At 37.9% G+C, this 19,356-nt stretch overlaps 1 protein-coding gene across 1 annotated transcript in view; it reads left to right on the top strand.

Annotated features, from left to right (window-relative positions):
* tara (taranis) overlaps positions 1–19,356 on the top strand; it is a 32,380-nt gene that overhangs the window by 386 nt on the left and 12,638 nt on the right. The window lies entirely within an intron of this gene.

Raw genomic sequence — 19,356 nt, 5'->3', positions numbered from 1 at the left:
AAATCTAAGACAACTCTTTGTTTGAACGTGTCACTTACGTTGTATAATATAAATTAAAACTTTATTAACTATTTCGATTTCATACAATGGACGTAAATTGACGGTATTTACTTCATTTGGAGTTTAACTTAACGACAGCTCGTTATTTGAATTGTTGCTGCGTCTATATTATAATAAAGTAATATTGGTAATTATTTTACTAAAATTGTGTGATGAGTCCGTCTAACTAAATATAAAATCACTAACAATATTTTTAAAAGATTACTCGTTAATACTGCTTTTGACTATTTTTTTGTTTATTGCGTATTGATAATTAAGGTCTTAATGAAACGTAGTCTTTAACATATTTTTTTTACCAAGAAAAAAGTTTTTGATATTAGCGTCGAGTGCGCGCCTTTTTTCGAATTTGACATATCCACATTTCCGGCGACCTGTCAAACGTCATGTGATAGATAGAAGGGCGCGTTCGGAGTTTTAAATCAAAGCGCTGTAGTCGCCTCGATAACTGCGTCGCCCGAGGCGAGCGAGAACCAACAGAAATAAGTCCGCGCGGTCTCGCTCGCTCGCGTAGCGGCGTCTCGCTCGGGCGCCCGCTGTTTTTGTGCCGGAGCGGGTTTTTTGTGCTCGGCGCGAGGCTGCCGGCGCCGCTCGCTCGGCTCGCCGCACATTAATTATCGCCGACTTGGCTGCGGCGCGAACGCACTTTACTTTCTATGTTGCTACGTTATTCTCTTACATTTCGGCGAAGATTTTACGCGGCAACCACCTCACCTGCCTAAATTTCACCAGAAACACTATAATTCGTCTTTGTCTTCCAAATCATTATTGTAATATATATCTTTGAATTGTTTCTATTTGAATGTATACAAGTTAACTAGAGGTATTTCAATAGGAGCGCGTCGCTATGACAACGGCAGGAAAACTTTCGCCAAGGCTAGTCCTTTCCCAATTTAAAATAGTAAGTTCTACCTCGGATTGGGATAAAGAGAATAATATAACAATTTCGGTCTAATACATATTATTGATTACTGTTGAAGAATATCATAAATAAAAGATAGCTGTTAATAACTCGTTGTAACAGAAGTACACTTTAACTATTCAAGTTTTTTAAAATATTAATTGAAATAGATGTAAATATCCATCTATACTCCTTGTCTTAAATTTTTATCAACTCGATTGTCATTTTTATCGTAACCTTTGTTACATGTACACACATTTTGTTAACTCTGCCTCTGATATTAAAAATGTTGCTCAGAATGGCTTACAAAACTGCGGTAACAGTAGCAACATTGTAACCCATAACACTATCATGTACGGGGCGTATCACTTACAATGGAGTGAACACTATGCTTGTATCGGCACTTATCAGAAATTGTTAAATATCTTTAATTTTACTTCTTATCCAGCTTTCATAATGCCAGATGGTCTGGTCATGGTTTAACAGCCACAGGTGCCAGCCATGTCTTTAGATTGACACCCATCAAAGATTTTTTCAACGTGTGCCAATCTGAAGACACAGATTTAAGTTTTAACCCATAAGTAATAACACCTACAAGTAATATATTGAGAATATAGTGATAAAACCAGTTTGTTTATGTTGTAAGCTCTTCTTAGATCACAAAGCGTTTGGGGTCCTACGAAGTCAAAATCGAAATGATGTTATGGAGGAGCTCAATCTAATTCTAGTTTTTATATATTGGGCCTTTGTGGCATATTTCTCATTATGTACGCAAGTGGTCACTAAATAATAATAAGCGATTGTAAGTGTTAAATCTTTAATGATAAATAACGTAACGATAAGATAATAAAATAAAACTTTTCCTAAATTCGGACAAACGCAAAGTAAAATTTATTATTGCTTACTGTCTGCCCCTGTAGGCCTTGTATAGTTAGAAGCTATTGGGCCGTCGCATTCCAAAATAATTAAGAATATTAATGCATCATATTAGCACATAGTGTCATTGGAAATAGGTGTAAAAAACCTTTTTATTGACACATGAGCTATACATGACATTTACTCGCTTAAAACTTTTACACATATAATCAATAACACTGTTAATAATTAAAACAACATTCGCTAGACGCTCACTGCAACGTGTAGGCTTCCTCTTAAAGATCGCCACGTTTACTTCCCGCGACCTACGTCGCCAATTTTTCTAGTAACAATATTTAAATCTCTTCTTTTCCTTAAGTAGACTATGTAAAGCATATTGTTAACAAAAAACTGTAACTATACGTATACGTATCATCTATAAACAAGTTCATATCGCGCTCCGGTTTAGTTGTACGAGTGGCAGCGGTTTACTCGAATCATATGTTTTGTGCAAATATTTACATCATAAACAAGCTTCCTAAATCGGGCCACGTGGTGCGGGTAGGCCGTGTAGGCGATGGGGTGGGGTTGAAGGGTGCACCGAGGAATGCGACTTGTTGCAGTCACGTGCATATTCGTCAGCCGGGACGCTGGGAGCTCACTCCTACGTACGCATACGCTATATATTTACGGACGGGAATATTTGCGTTATTTAAATTGAACACTCGTTTCCTAATGTATGATGTTTTATAAAGTTATACCTTTAAACTAACTAAATAGTAGGTTTTATTAAACATTATATTGAATGACTGATTAAATTCATGATTACTTGACAAAAAGTTAAAGTCATTGAAATTTTATTTTCTGGAGATGCAGTACTCTTGTAGACATATTTTGTTAGGTTTTAGTTTCGGACGACTAACCTGCAGATCAGGTATCGTCTAAGGAGAAAGTTTTTTAATATCAATATCAATCGGTCACATGACAAGTGCTGAATTAAATATTTATAATTTATCCGAATTATTTTGTAAAGCACAGGTATTTTATTTTTTATTTCTTCCGGTACGTCTATTGTCACATAATCTAATAAATCAGTATCTATACGAATAAATGATGTTTTGTTTGACTATGTTCGCATTTAAAACAAAATTGTCTTTAACTGAATCTTTGTAAATTCACTGAAAAAGTTTACGCGGATTATCTAAAGATAAATCTAAAGACCAGGCTGAAGATCAATCCTAGTGATTGATCAGTGTATAATATCTTGCAAACGAAACAATTAACTTATGCCGCTGAACAAAAAGAGCAGGCGCGGAAGAGCGACCGCCTCCATCTCGCGTACTTAATTACTCTCAACAGTTAACAGTCGAGCACGTGCTGACGAGGTTTGTAAACATAAACAAATGCACGCATTCGCCGCGACGGCGACGTCAGGCACGCATCATAATCGTTTATGCTAACGAGCCTAATTATGTAAAGCGCGGACATGTTTTGACATAAGTTTACGACCAATTACAACTCATTGTGTGACTCAGTGAACTTGAAAGACACTACAATAATATAGGGCATCGACACGAACGATGAATGGTCGTAGTAACACCTGTTTAGAAAAAATGCGACGCTCGTGGCGTCAGGTGTACCGAATTCAATGCGGCCGATTATATTTTTATTACCGTCGTGTTGAGTTACCGCACTTGTTTGTTTACGTTTTTTCGTTTGTGAGAGATTTCGCTTGTTTTATGTCACGCTACAGTGATTCTACTCGAGTTATTATCTCCAATTGGGTACATTAAAGTTGGAGTATGATTTATTTTAGACGTTGCGCCTAATTTGGGTAATTTTGATGAACAATTCAATATTTTTCTGAACATGTGATAACAGTATCGATAAAATACCGAGATTATTAAAGATATTCTAATTCCTTATTCATACGATGGATTAAATTTCTTACTGATGTCAAGTTGAGTCTACCACCTGTGCGGATGATGAATAAATCATTCCCAAGGTGTCTTTTATGAAATATGAAGGCGTTGGCTATCTTGTATTAAGTCATTTACAGTGTAGTAAGTAACCCTTAGCCCCACACAGACATTTTTTATATCAAATAATAGTTGTCAAACAACATTATTGGGGATCTTATTGTAAAAGCATATTCATTGCCTTCAGAAAGATAAACTAATTTGATTTAAATAGAAAAAGGTATTCTGCGTTGTCACCTCAAACCTGGTCATTTTGTAAACTTAAGTTATCGGCACCATTAGACAAGTGTTTACAAAATCTTAAGACATTTCTTTTTAAATATAGGAATAAATAAAGACATTATCTACTTATTAGAAAGTATTTCTATGTATCGCTAGAAAAAGCTATTTAGAACCATGAGGAACCCTTAATGATTCTTAGGTCGCACGTATCACAGCGTTTCGCATACGCTCGGCCGTCAAGTACATTTCCCATGGCCCCAATGCCGACCCGCGACCCAATTACGTCCCGCAATAAAACAATATATGAGTCGTTGAACTCGAGTTTGGTACGCCGATGGCTGTGTAAACATTGCATCCGAGTAAACGCGCCGAGACGGGCGGACGCCTATAATTTATGTAAATTCACGTCATTGTATAAGACTGATGCTTTTTATGACCGCTCTCTTATTTTGACGGTCAAGTTCACGACGGGGCGAAAGTTTGACAACTATTATCGTTTTAAGTTCGCCTTTTTGTGGCTCCGTCGGCGAACGGACCCGCTATAAGTAAATATTCGCGCTACTCATTCTATTTCGCGTGTTTAAATACAATACTAGTCTTAAAAGGTTTTTATTGTTCGAGTATATTTTCAGGTTACATTGATATTATAATTTTAAAAGTAAGAAATGTGATTCGTAGACAAATAAAAGTAAGTGCCATAGTCAATCGATTCGGCAAGTTGTAGTGCTAGTAGGTAGGTGACATAGGTAGAAATATCGACCCTCGGAAACTAAAGGTTCTGGAGTGAAGACCACGGGCCGGCAAGTGCAGCGTAGGACATCCGCCCACAAGGTGCCCAAAGGATCTTTTTAAGGTCGTTGGAAAATACTACGTGCAAGTAGCTGTCAACAGGTCGTATTATAAATATATGACTGAATGGTATTGGTACTGAGTGCTCTGATATTCATATAGTCATCGTCAAATGTATTTAATAAATCTATAATAGTTTTCTAAGAAGGAACATTAGTGTAAATTCCAGTAGTTACAGGGCAATAGACAGCGCTATGCGTTTGAGAAACAGTAACGTAACACACATACCTACATATAAAACGTAAACATTACGTGTTTGTTTGTAAATTGTATTTTACTACAGACGCCGAGCGTGAAATCTCGTTTAGGTATAATTATAACGATAATAACATTAATAATACAACTACGAATCTATTCGGTAGGTAGTAACTATTAATCATTTATGAATGAATGTTATTATTATACGGCAACCGGTCAACGATATCGGAATGGAGTAAACGTCATTTTATAATCATAAGCTCATAAATAAACATGGTGACGTATGAGCTATCGGTCGGAAGCGGCTGCGACCGGAACGGGCGCACGTGGTCTCGGCGTACCTCGCGCGAATTATGTAACAATGTTTTGACATTCAACAACGGCGACACATTTAGCGCGGACATTAAGTGGATCAATGAACTTGAGCCGTTTGCTGCGTTCCGTGTTACGCAACGCGCCGTTTGAGCGAGATTAATGCGCGCGGATTATGGCACGCGATATATTTCAATTTACGTTCCGTTTCATTCATGGCTCGTGATAATGACGACGTGATCGTTCCGCTCGCTTGTTCGATTGTCGCCTTCACTTGTCGCTCGATACTTGATGCCTCTCATACTTGATTGATTCCGAGTCACGAACTGAAACCGCAAGTCAATCTGCATGCCCGCACCGTTGCACCACATTAGCTAATTCAATTCATAAACATTGCGTTAAGTTAAAAAATCATATTTATTTGAATCCTTTGCGCGCCGAAGCGCGGGCAAATGTGTCTCACTATTAACTACAAGTTTGAGTTCAAGACGGAGGGGTAAAGGGAGTACGTCTTCACCCATTGACGGTTGAAGCGCTCCGCGACACTTTCACTGCTCCGTTATTGCAGTTACTACGCGCCTACCGTGCAGCGGAGGGTGGGGCTCCCCAATGCATTCACCCCTCGCCACCCCGTGCAGGGCTCGCCGAATACACGACAACGGACTCCATAAATTTAAGAAGTCGACTTTTATATTTACCATCTAAGCATTCTATTTGTTTTGCTAGTCTAATTAAAATTTTGATTCGAAATACGAAACCGGTGAAATTAATTGATATCTGTGATAACAGTGCAGTCAATTGATCAATACGTGAACTTGTAAAACTGAGAATTTATTGCAAGGATAACGACCTTTGCGTCTTTATTACGCAACGGAATTACGGGCGACGCGGGCTGCGATAAAGATAATCGAACGTTAGGCACACGTCAGCAATCAATCTATTAACGATCGTATCTCGCGTCTAGACGGTGGGGCGGCAGTCGTAAAGTGGGACAATGTTAGTGAGGGCTCGTATTTGCGTAGACACGTGGGACGGCGGGCCTAGTGACAAGTGCTCGTGACGGAAGTTTGTAAACACCGCCGGCCTTGCTCCCGGACGCGCTGCAACCGCTAGTCACGCACCGATATCGATACACTTTCCCGATCCCGGCCCGCGATGAATGAAAACTAATGCACGCTGTAACAGGGCTGTCAGACCGCGAGCTTTGTTCTCCAAATGTTTCTCTCCGAATCAAACCACCACAAAAATATATTACTAATAAATAAAGTAACTTTATTTATTATTAATTAGCCGCGGCGAGTGTAAAATATATATAAGCGAATTAATCAATTCTGTTTGTCATCGCTAATATTTTTCATTGATGTAATCGAGATATCGGTATATTTAAACATTTATTTTTCTTTTTGAATCACGCACTGATCACTTGTATGCTATGAATCAAGTTGAGTTTGCATATAGTGGCATCCATTAATTTAAATACCTGTCTAAACGCGCCCTGATCAGAGAAGAACTCAAGACACTCATGTTTTCTTTGTTAAAATCACTTTCAATAATATTAGTTAGATCAATTAATTCTAAAGCTGTATTCAGTTAAAATTATTTACACAGTAGTAAGGTTTTATAGTATATAGTGTTTGATAATTATTAAATCAAGTCATCAAAATCTGTCATTAAATAAATGTGTGAATGGGCCGCGCACTTGTGTACACGTAACAGTGACGTAAAGGGGGCAATGTAACGGTAATTAGATCTATATTTAGGAGTAGGTACGGAACGCGGTGGGCGGTGAATGAGGAGCGAGTCGAGTGTCCGCGGCTATCGGCTGATTGATGGCCGATAGATAGTGGGTCGACATTGAACCCGCGGTGCAGCCCGCTGGAAATATATCTACGGACTTCCGTCGATGACGTCGCGCCCGTGACGTCTGCCTGTGACGTAGCGGCCACGTAACGCCGCTCTTTCTGTTTACGCTATAAAACTGTATTTACATTGTTATTGCATTGTTGCGGGCCGCTACTTATCTTTTATTGCCTCGCGGCGCGTTTCGCGTTTGAGGCGCGCGTTTCCGACTCGTTCGCAAATCGTTTGTTTTGTTCCCCGTGGTTTACTGGAACTGTGTTACCGGTGTATACTAATCGACTCGCCGTTTATTTACGCTTTGTTTACGCTTTGCTGGTGCGTTTTAGTATTTATCTACTTTTATTCCATAAACGTGGTTTCGAACTCTCAGGAAAATAATAATGCAAAACGCGAAACTGCCTGATTTTGCTCTTATAAATTGTTAACGCAAAATAAAAGATAATAATTAATAACACAACGTTTACGTAGGTGTAGGCTTTAAATATTTTTGCTCACGAATAATATTCCTCAGTTATCATTTGTCTACAAAAAGCTGTATATCAAAAATAAATCATTTACATATTTTTAGAATCAATGATTACCCTGTAATATGTAACAATAATTTATTTGTTCTATAGGAATAAGACAGGCCAATAATTTCGAGAAGTACACAGTCTGTAGGAACAGATAGTATTCATAATTAATTTTAATTACGTAATATTCCTAATTTTTTAAACGCTATTGCTTCCGATATAACATTATTTACCATTTTTAATTATTAAAGCTTGTACCATACATTTATTCATAGGAAATACACAGCACACTTTTTAGTCACCCTTAAAAGTTTTTACACCTTTAACCAATCACAGTGAATAGTGAGCAATAGAAATAATAGAAACGGTAAAATAGACAAAATTATAAACAACACGTAATTCTTAATACCATAAAAGAACTTCACCTCTGACCTGGTGTAGGAGATTGTTGTTAGTCATTTAGGTAGAAAGCTCCTGGGACTAATCTTCTAAGTGCGTAGCTTTGGGGGAGATGTAGGGGGGGTACGGCGACGGGTGAGGGTTCATTAAAAATTCATTCTTATTTCGAAGCACGGAGCCGTAATCAGCCACGAGGGTGGCGAGGGAGTAACACGTTCTAGCTTTTCCCGTCTATTAGTTTCCATTTATTGTTTTCTTTTACGAATGGCTCATCGGTTTATAATGTACATAAATTAAAAGGTCAATCGTTAATTTAAAATACGCTAAAGCTTAAATTTTACTTAAAATTTTTATTTTTAAAATTGTTATTAGATTACTGACAGAATTTACAGGGACACGATTTTTGACAAAGGATTAATATATGTAAATGTTTTTTTAACATATATTAATCTTTATATGTGAACCGTGGTGATCATTGCCTTGCACTGTGCGTCCATCGGCTGATGATGATTAAATAAATGTGATTCCGATTAGTAGAAAGGCAACAGAGTGCTACCTAAACAAGATTTTTTTTGTAATGCGATAATTATAGTAATGTAGTGTGCGGGTGTAGGTTTCGACATGTTGCCGACGCCGGCAGGAGGTTCCACCCTCCTCACCCCAACGCTTGTCTTTTCAATCCCTTACTACTTGTTCCAGGGTTATGAGAAACTCGATTTTACATCTCGATCATAACTCTCAATAAACTTAATTTTATTTTTTTTGCTTTGGTCCAACAATTTCTGTAAACAACAAAAACCATTGATTATATAGTATGTTCACACTTAACAGAAAAAAAATCACTCAGATACTGTAAATTGTAAAAGTGGATTTTGTTTTATTGTACTTTATAATAATACAATAAAGCATTATAACAATTAAAATTCGGGTACAAAAATTACAATATTTGTTTTACACAAAAAATGATAATTTTACATACATAAATAAATAATATGTACGTAAATAAAAAATGTAATAAGATTTATATACATATATGACAATACAGTATAATGTAATTGCTATATGTAACAAAGAACTTAGTTAAACTAATATATACATTTTTTTATTTTCAAGTAAAAGTATAAAAAACCATGAGTCCAAAACTAAAGTCGATGCTTATTAGAGAAGCGTTACATTCGAGTCGAAAATTTATAGTAGTGGTGCAACGTCGACAGTCGCCCCCTTACGATCTCACACCTCCCCCATTCCACCTTAATCTCCTTTAGTACCCCTTCCGAGCTCGTGACGTCACCACTTACAGGTTTTTGGCAATGAACAGAAATGACAGCACGAAAATGCTTGACTTCAAAAAGTTATACCTAGACATTCATAGAAAAATAACACGTGATTTTGTTATTTTTTATCGTTTATTTTTACACCGGTTTGAAAACTAAAGTATACATGGTGAATGGTTATATATTTATAAGCTTTCAAGAGGTGCTTGTGTGTGTCTCATTAGTCAGCAAAGTTTCAAAACACGGCCATTTTCAATCATCCTGTACAAAGAGATCACTCTGAAACACATTTTTTCTAATAATTAACAAACAAAATTTTAATATGTAGTATTCCGAATATGGACATCGCTTTTTCTTACTAAATTATCATTACGTTTTTTTATTATTTATGAAATGTTTGATTTATGGACAGTGTGCACAATCTTTTAAAGCATTTACTCCTATAACCAATTACTATGTATCTATTAAATACTTGTTAAACGTCTAACTTTTGTCCCTTAGTTTACGTCTATATAAGATGATAAATATGTATGTATGAAAGTCGAGAAATAGACCGCATCTTTGTGCTTGCTTTAAAAACAGTCTTTTGTTATTAACATAGTTACTACATAAGTAACATCATAAGTTTTAATTCTTAAAATCTTACAGACAAGGGCAATGGCCGATATAACATTAAACTTTTTCAATTAAAATGTACATGTGACTTAGCGGTTTGTTTTTGTTTTGATTTGACAATGACTAAAACGACCACGTACTCGTGTTTAACGTTAGAGCACGTTTTGGATCAGCTGATCGGCCTTTCATCTCCCACTTTATGTAATTAATCAGTCGCCACAGGCGATCCCATCCCATAGATAGTGATGTGCTGGAATCTCACTTTTATCGATTATTTGTGTAAAAAAAGTCGATTTTTCTATCGTTTTTTTATTGATTTAATTTATAAAAAACTTTAATTTTTTTAGGTTTTTTGGCTTTTTGTTAGGTGTTTGTATTTTTATTAGGTGCACTAAACTAGTCGATTACATATACTTCAAACTATAAATAGTTTATGCATAAAAAACTAAACCTTGTGTAACAATACATGCATAAAGAGTAACTTTGAGCCTAAGTTACGATTTGATATCAAATAAATGTTAGATGTATAAACACACATTGAAAATATATATTTTTATTATATTGGCAAGTGGTAACTATAATTCGTTCGTCGTGCAAGCACGTTGAAAAGCACAAAAACGTTTTCATGTATTCCTTTAATATAAACTGGTCAACCTATAGATTATGTCATTTATGATATCAGTACAGTTTCGCAAGTATGTAATGTAATGCGCTGCGACAGTTGAAATAATGAAACGTGTCTCTACGCATTGAATGGACTAATTATTTTAAATCGAATTTTATATCGATACGCGGACGTGGTACATTTCTACGAGATTTATCACTTTCAAACTCATTCAGTATCTCAGTAATCTTGAATCATGATTTACCGCTCGATTGAAACGAATTCAATCGGCTTAACTGCAACTGTCAAAATATAGAAATAAATGAATTCACAGGTAGAAAATCTCACCATACTATTCCGCGTTCATCATCTGTCGACGAGCGAATAAAACAATACGCTTCTGTTAATAATAACCTCATGAACGACCTCATGAGGTCGCCAGCTGTTTATGTCATTATGTCATGCAAACGGTACAAACAATGGCTATTTCTAAACCATCCGTAACAATTGCTAATGCAATGTCTATTGTCCTCGAGAACAAGTAGCAGGTGCCTTAGCTCTGGAATCTTATTGAGGACCGTCGGCAATGCTCGGGTCGCCCGCATACTGTAAAGAGCCCGTATACCAATTGCGACGCATTGGTCACCTCCTACATGTCTGACGTACCATTTAAACGGCGGTCGTCAGATCTGTTAGTCATGACAGCGACATCTATACGATATAATGTATAAGAAAAGCACGTTAACGCTTAAAAATATGCGCAGTCATACTTATTCTTCCTTTGTTCTTTAAGACGTGTTTGTTGAGACGACGCGGTAAGAAATGTTATGAAAATACTTCAGTTTTATCCTCATCTGTTGTTAGATATTATATTTGGGGAGATTTCTGATCACTCATGCCACAGCTTGCTTCGTAAACTGAGTCCATACGCCATGCTTACTGTCGTGTGACTATGCTGACGACCGAAGAAAATGAGTCCCCGTCGTCATCATATCAGCGAATAGACCCCCACGGCTAGACACAGGCCTTTCCCAAAGATTGCCAGGATGACCGGTTTTGCGCTGATCAAGTCAACAAAAGCACTTAGTGGGGGGTGGTCTAACCACGCCGCTTTTATGCAACCTTGTCCCAACGTCCCTCGGTTACACGAATGGGTTTAAGTAGTAATGATATTAAGATTTATGGAAATGTAATGTTAAGTTCTGGATTCGGAATTCAAAAACGTTTATCGGGGGCGAGTTGCGTTCGCGCCGAACAATTTTTGTGTTGGGCAAGCGAACGTGTCGGGAGAGGCCGCAGCGTATCGCGGCGTTTCTCGTGGCGCGGTGTTGCAACCGGGCGTGTAGTAACTTGGCGGTGTAGTGCGGTGTGGAATCGCAGAGAGCGGGCCGTTCGCGGTCCGCTGTCACGCGTGCGTTGCGCGTGTGTGTGTGACGTCAACGCGCCACTTTCTCCATACTTTCGTCGCGCTGCGCTAAAAAAACCGAGCTCGATTAGACGTCGACTGTTAATTCCAGCGATACGCCGGTCGTCGTCGCGCAACACTTCTTATAGTTTTCTTTAGCTGCGCGTGCGCATGCGCTTAGCTCTTATTGAATAAGATATTTATTACAATCCAGTATCTTAAATCTTTAACTTTTTTTTAACAAATTTAATCCCATTTTTGTAAGTAAAAAATTTAAATAGCGTCTGGGAGTACTCGACAAAACCATTTTAAGTCGTAACGTATTGTCCGGTCTAGCAATGACTTGTCTGGACTCATCGGCCAAGTGGTGTAGTTGTCGGCAGTGTAGCAGCTAATGAAGCGAGCAACCGACCCGCTGCTTTTCCGGAGCGTACAAATATAAAATGCTCCGCTCGAGTGGTGCGGTAAAATCTCAAAATTTAAGCTTTAATTCGCGCCGAAACATCGAACAAGTAAAATCCATTTGTTGCTATCGCGCCTGTCTAATTAAGCTCTGTCATAGACTCTTCGAAGGCTCTATTACAAGCCGCCTCCAAACTTAGAGCGGACTATAGCACATTTTCAATCTGAGCATTGGGTATGGTAAAATGTGTTTTATGTAGAAGATATAAGATGGAAACTCGGTAGGCGGGGTGCGGTAGCTCGGTGTGACAATTACGGCGATGCGGCCCGCCCTCGCGCCGCCGCAATCGATAGGCCTAGGGCGGGGTGCGGGGATTGGAGCGGAGGGGGAGGAGCGAGGGAGCGGTCATTACTTATGCAAAGCGGCAGTGGCAGCGGCCGCGGCCGCTTGAACCGCTCATTACTGCCGCTGCAGATACCCGCCACCAATATTGACCTTCCTATATCGATTGTACCACCCGAAACTCAGTTTTTACGCAATGCTAAGAAGTTCAGGCATGTTTCATAGTTGCTACTTCTATTAAGACTGTTGCTAGCGTCTTACACTGTAAGCCCGGGTCCCTATCGGTAACGTTGCAACGACATTACATCATTCATTTTTGCTTTCGGGGGTCGTCCATTGTGGGGTCCCTTCGGTTCTCCCGGGGCAGTTTTACAGGGGTAACTACGCTTTTATATTCCGATAAACACCCGCTGCAGGAATCCTAACATTTAATTTCTAAACTGACAATAACTTTTAATTGCAGAGCTTTAAATCTTTTCAAGATTTTACTTCATTCCGTTAAAAATGTCAATTACTCTTGTAAACATTTTAATATTTATTAGAATAATTTTGTTTTAACTTTAAATTTAACGAAGAATATTAAAACGACATTTTAAAAAAAAGTAACTAAAAAGCAACGGTTTGAATTGACACAAATTCATCCGGAAAAAGTAAAAAAAAAACACGGCCGAGGGAAATTTATCAACGTAACGTTAATGAAATGCAATGAAAAGGGAATCCGAGCTGAAAAGTGTATAAGTAGAATTTTATTTTGTTTTCGCGGCAGTGTTGCCCGCTCAAGTTGGACTGTTAAAAAGCGTCGCGATAAGTTTGCGCGCGAAAATTCATTCCCGCGCTTTGTACCGCGGCCCCGCGAGCGCTGAGGGCTGTACATACCTCCCCACCCGCGTACATAACCAGGGCTGCTGCCAATGTTTATCTTTTTTGTTAATTGCAGCTACAGAGAATTTAATTGAAAGTTCTCATAATAATCTCTGGGCTGTTGACATACTTGTGCGCCTTTTGTTTTCAAGTTGTTTTATATAACGAACACCACTGTCGTGATTAGAACATACGTAAACGTAAAAATTTCATCGTTGCCTCAATATTAGCTGACAGTTGGAACTATATTATTCACTAACTAATTTTAATATTTATGTATATATTAATCAATAATTTATCAATTTATTATGGTTTCAATTAGGATAGGAACTATATTCTCTTCGACTTCTCAGTGCCAAACAGTCTAATGTTATCATCTGAAACAGATGTCGAAATTTTCGATCAGACAGTGAACCAGCTTCCAACTTAACTAATGTCGGAGGAACGAATTAGATAGTATTTTTTTGAAATATGAAATGTGAAGGAAGTGAAAAATCAGCTTTGTTAAACTTTAATTTGTGAAAACTTTGTTGATTACAATACACTTCTAATACAACAGAGATTCGGAAAATCTAGCGATAACTCACAATTAAATATTACCTAATCTACTCTGTCGAAAACCAAGTTTGTAGTCCTTAGGAAAGTGGCAAAAAAAGAAAAAAAAGTATGTTCACTTTTTAAAATGAAACAGATTTCGTATTAATGTACAAAACATATTGTTAATAAAGAATGTAAGAAATTCGGTGAGTAATTTGTTTTGAAATACTGTTATCATATCAGAGAGTTGGTATTTATCGTGGAAGCTTGGCGATGTCTGACAACCCTGGCTATTTGGTATATAAGGTGGGCGCGGCTGGGACTCAGTAGTGAATGCGCTGCCATCGAATACACTTCGCTACTGCTGACTCCTTTCAGTTTCAACTTTACGATTTACTTTATGAACATTGATAAACCTTTCCACAATATAACAATGACTTATCACGTTACAAATTATTGACATTTCAAACATTTTCCGACTTTAATAATTTAACCTCGCAATTTTCAAAACTTAATATTTTTTTCATTGGCGCCCAAAATTGAAGAGAAACAAAATTAATCTGTGATATTAAAATAAATGAAACTATCGATGTTATGTTTTTATTCGTTAAAATAATTCGTTCTCCTATCAATGTTTTAAGATAATTATTAATGAAATACCCTGGAAGTTGTTAAATAGTTAATTGTAAAATAGTTTACTTTTTAATAGACATTTATTTGTCTACTCGAGCGAAAACATGTAATGAAATGCAGTCTGCTAATTTCGATAAAGGTCATCAAACTGTTATTACATATTTGCCTCTATCAATGTTTGTTTACGTAATTACTAATTAGTCATCGCAATGTTTGCGGGGACGCGTTGTTTTTGGTTCAAAACTTGCGTCCAAATGTTTGTTTAATATTTTATCTCTCTATCGCAACGCGTAATCAGTTGCTGCATATCATTTGTGTTCAAATACAATCTGAACTATTTCACAGAGATTGTATCGATGCCTGGAGACCTCCCTACACCAACAATCGTAAATTTGCACGTAGATTTTTTTCATACATACGTTCAACAAAGATAATTTTAATCACTTATAAAATTGCAACTGATATAGTAATCTATTTATTTTTTGTCTTCAAGATTATAATTGACAGACGTCGTACAAGACACCAACATCTTATAGTTTATAATTAAAAGATCAGTGGATAAATAAATTGTGAAAAAAATTATATTTCTGTTCTACATTATCATTGTATATTCATTGTATATTCATTGTAATACATTTTTCTCTTCTTCTTTATTCGGTGTCTGTTTTTACGTTTTGTTTTTTTTTACACAGTTTATTAATTAACCAATTTTGAAAAACTAATGAAAATATATGTACGGTAGCATATTTACTTATACATATCGTTAAAAATATTTCTGGATTTCAAATTAAACGATTCGGTAATGCTATTGGTAATAACATGGGACTCCTCGTATTATGAAATGCAATATACATATTAAATATAAAAATTTTCTACAATGTGATACGAATGACTACCACGCTCTTTATTTCGAGACATAATAAAAGTTGTTTTAAGATTGAGCCAAAGAAATTTACGGAACTGTTAATTACAGATTTTACTACGAAATCCCCTCAATCCTCAAGTCTTCCAGAATTCATCGACTATGAGAGCATATTTGAATGAGGAATGAATATACCATTAATTTGATGGAAGCTCCATCATTTCAATTTAGTAAAAAAGACAGAGAATTGGTAAAATTGATGACAGTAAAAATTTTGTGATTTTTTTTTTGTTCGTAATCTAAAAAAAATTCATTAGGTAAGTTTTAAAGCTGTTTTACTTTAAATAAACGGATATCAGAATTCAGTACATGTTTGGAGTTTAGAGATATTTACACGGTTTAATATAAATCGGGGGTTTTATTTTACACGGTTTCGACTAAAACCTACCGTTAGTTTATATAAGATAAATTGTAGTAAATAAAGTCTAAATCAATAAAGTGTTATCATAAGTAGCTGAAGGAATTTTTGTATGAAAATAAATCTCGTAAGTGTTTCTTAAATACATTAAAACGCAGTTCGACAGCGCAATGCGCGGCGTATCGTCTTATCACGGGCGCACGTTATCACTTCAAGGTGACGGTCCGATGTAACTCAGCCGATTGCCGGCGCTGATATGCCTGTAATTATTACCGTGTGCGTTACACAATTAGGTGTATATCGTTTTGTTTATATGCAAGTTTTGGAAAACTCGGGAGACATTTTTATGTTTGTACATAAAAGTTAACTTATAAATTGTTATTGTAGAGATATCTATGCTGGATGCGATAGAAATGTAATTACTATATGAACTTTACAAGAAAATATTTTTGTCTTTAACATTTGCCGTCTACAAGAGCTACGGAAAGATTACCAAAGAATCCTACCTTTCCAGAAAACAGTGTTAATAAATTAGATCATTATTATCGTTTTAGCTATCGGACGTCCATTAGATATGGCCTCCTCAATAGACACCCAATAGAACTGTTTGGAAGTGACGTGCATTCAATGTACTCCACGGCCTAAACAAGGTATCTCTGTCCACCTTGTGAGTGGACGCCCGTCCTGCGCTTGACGATCTGTGATCTCTATCAGAACCTTACAGACCCAGCTTCTATCTATTTTGTCCAATAAGGCGGTTACTATCGTTCGTTTACTGATCTCCTCATTCCAGATCTGATCTCGTAAAGAAACCTCGAGCGTAGCCGTATCCATGTCTCACTGAGTAGTTATGAGGTTGATAATGAGGCCCGAAGTGAGATTTCAGTGATATATGCATCAAAAGAAATGCATATTTAGAGTACACCTCACAATAATTTTCATTATTAATATTTTTCATTATTATTTCGCATATTATCCAGTGATTACTTTGCTACTTTTTAAGTAACAATGTTTCTTAATTTCCTCGGAAAAAAATTCAGTGTCTGTTTAATTTAATTGTATAGTTACTTCACAAAGTATACGGTTAAACTTCTATTAAGCAGTTCTAAGTTTTTATCTTTGACAGCGACAAAATGTTTTATTTATTTCTCATTATATCAATGCATTTATAGGATATTATAAGCGACTTGATTCTTTAGATTAATAAAAAAGGATCTGTTTTGTCAAGTGTTGGGAAAATGTGCGTAAAAAGTTTGCGAATTTACGCGCGAAACTCCGCGGCAATTATGTATAATATGGAAGAAGGCCACGTGGTCGGTTGACGTTAACAAAGTTTTCCGATGCGGAGAAACTTTGTGACATGTGAGAGGTAGATACTAACAATATGTACGGCGCTGCGTGCCCCGGCCTCCGTGACTCAACGGCGCCCTCGCGACGTCGCCCCGTCTGCCCCCATACAAAATTTATACCCACCCTCTTCCAAAGAATATTATTTCACCCCTACCCACTCACAAACGACCGTATCTTATACGAAATACGAACCATTCTCCCTCGGCGTGCTACACAAGACAAAGAATCTTTAGTAATTTCGAGCGAAAATAAACCCTATGTCTAGAGGGTTATAGTTAGTAATTTATAAGTTGGAATGACTCACGTGTGATACGCAGTGACGTCATGGGATTCGTAAACCGTCCCTAGTAACATGCCTACACTTAAAAATGTTAAGTGAACCTGCCTTGATATTTAAAAATAACTTTAACATGTTTCTCGAGATACTTAATTCAAATAATAAGTTTATATGCGGCATGTATGTATTAAACTGTATCGTAGTAAGAAATGGGATTTTTCAAGTCTTACATTAAAAATTCTATATATTTGGTAGCATAGGTTTTCCCAGAGCGCAAAGAAAGGGAGCACGGCACAAGAAGAGGCGCGCGGCGGGGACAAGGGCGACGCTCGGCTGTGTTCTCCCTTAATTCCCTGACTGGCACGATGTTTCGCGTCTCGAGAGCGTGTGCTCTCTCATCTCCTTAATTCGTCCTTCGCCGCAGCCCCCTTAATTCTCCCCTCCAGCGGCGGGGTGGGTGCTCGTTCTCTTGTTAAGCGGAGTTCACCTCCCTTATTTATGCCCGGCGGTGGCAGGCGGGGTTCGAGGCGGCGGGGTCGGGCGTGGGGAGCTCTATCGACGTTCCCGTACACCCTATCCATGTGCTGGTGAATTAAGAGCGAGTCGGCTTTCATTTTGCTTTAAAGCTTCCACGCTCGTGTGCTCGCCTTTCAGTCCCGCGACTTTATGTACCTCGCTATTCTACACTCTAAACGTGAGCGCATAGGGACACAAACTCCGTAGTGAGGCGTCCGCCTTTAGTTGTATAACTTGGGAGAGGAGGCAGGGTTCTGTGAGTGGAAGGACTTTTTTGACGTACATTTTTTATGTTTTATTCGGTTAGGGTACGCTAAGATAACGATGCCCCGTAGAGGGTGGAAAGCGCACAAAGTAGCACGTTAGGAAAGTTTCTTATTGAAAGTTGAAATATTTGAAAAATCTATCATTTTTAATTATGTATAGTGATTCTGATTCTATTTTCATGTTTAATTGTAAATAATTTTTCATGTTCCAATTAATAACGAAACCAATTTCTCGAAACTCATGGTAACAGTATTGGGCTGTGGGTGGTTGAATCTACGCACAGCGTCTTCAGAGAAAGTGAAATTTAGCCCAAGTTCGGAGAAATACAACGACGCCACCCCCGGTTGCCCCGGTACGCCCCGTCGGGCGGGGCGGCAGTCGCCGAACCCGGCTTACAACAATTAAGTTTATTCGCTCGCAAGTTTTCTATTTCGTTTTACAAAAGTGGCAACTTCTCTTACTTACACTAATTTCAATTCTGCGCCCTTTGCAATATGTCGGATGAAAGACACGGGAGTTGCAACGTGTGCTATTCGTGGTCGATATTGGAGGTGGAAGCTGTTGGAATGTCGTGGAGTGGAGGGTTGATTTTCGCGATTCGTGTATCACAGGTGAAAAATCAGATGCGAGTGGTCTGTGACGGTTGAACGACCTTTGTGAAGGTGTCGCTTTCGGGCAGGTTATTTAGCGTTGGGGGGGCTTGCGCGGGCCCGGGGGCGGGTGGAGGGGAGCCGCAGCCCCGGCCGTCGCCCGGCAACGCAACTGGGTCACTCCGGGCCGCCACCGCCCCCACCAATTATGTACACGCTCGTTACCGGACACGCGTTTTTCAATCACATCCATATTTA

This window comes from Battus philenor, unplaced genomic scaffold, assembly GCF_028537555.1.
Source record: "Battus philenor isolate CCGP_79_NKW_IND1 unplaced genomic scaffold, ilBatPhil1.0.hap1 SCAF_17, whole genome shotgun sequence".
Lineage (NCBI taxonomy): Eukaryota > Metazoa > Arthropoda > Insecta > Lepidoptera > Papilionidae > Battus > Battus philenor.
The sequence above is the reverse complement of the archived record's forward strand: the minus strand, read 5'-3'. Positions and strand labels throughout refer to the sequence as shown.